The sequence below is a fragment of the Haemaphysalis longicornis genome, unplaced genomic scaffold (assembly GCF_048455015.1).
Source record: "Haemaphysalis longicornis isolate Haplotype H1 unplaced genomic scaffold, Haemaphysalis longicornis Haplotype H1 scaffold_15, whole genome shotgun sequence".
Classification (NCBI taxonomy): Eukaryota; Metazoa; Arthropoda; class Arachnida; order Ixodida; family Ixodidae; genus Haemaphysalis; species Haemaphysalis longicornis.
The window spans coordinates 11,978,863-11,979,546 of NW_027526257.1; positions in this window are offsets into that span (position 1 = coordinate 11,978,863).

Below are 684 nucleotides of genomic sequence, written 5' to 3' on the forward strand. Positions count from 1 at the left end.
TGCTCGGCAGGAGGCGAAGAAGGTGATTCGTGCTTGCTTCCTCTGTAAACGATTCAGCAGCAGACCTGTTAACGTACAACATGCTCCGCTGCCTGAGGACAGACTACTGGCTTCCAAACCATTTGAGGTAACTGGACTCGACTTCGCCGGTCCACTTTACGTGAAAAACACCCCGGGCGCAACTACTTCAAACACTTATGTATTGCTGTTCACGTGCTCTACCACAAGAGCTGTGCACCTGGAGTTAACAACCGGACTCTCTTCGGACGCTTTCCTTCTCGCTTTTCGTCGGTTCCTGGCGCGCCGAGGGGTACCGTGCACTTTGTACTCCGACAACGCGGTCGCATTCAGAAGAGCTTCAAGAGATATCAAAGAGGCGCGGAGGATAATGGGCACCTCTCCATTATCCTCATTTCTCGCCACCAACCGGATTAAGTGGAAATTCATAGTCCCAGCAGCGCCGTGGTGGGGAGGTTGGTGGGAGAGGCTGATTCGTTCCGTAAAGTCAGCCTTGCGGAAGGTGCTTGGAAAGACGAGCCTGAGCGCAGAGGAGCTGACCACGCTTCTTACAGAAGTAGAAGCTGTCATCAATTCAAGTCCTCTTACTTATACGTACACCAGTGCGGAGGAGCCCTCGCCTATATGCCCGGCGCACTTTCTCATTGGAACTTCCTTGCTGAGCAT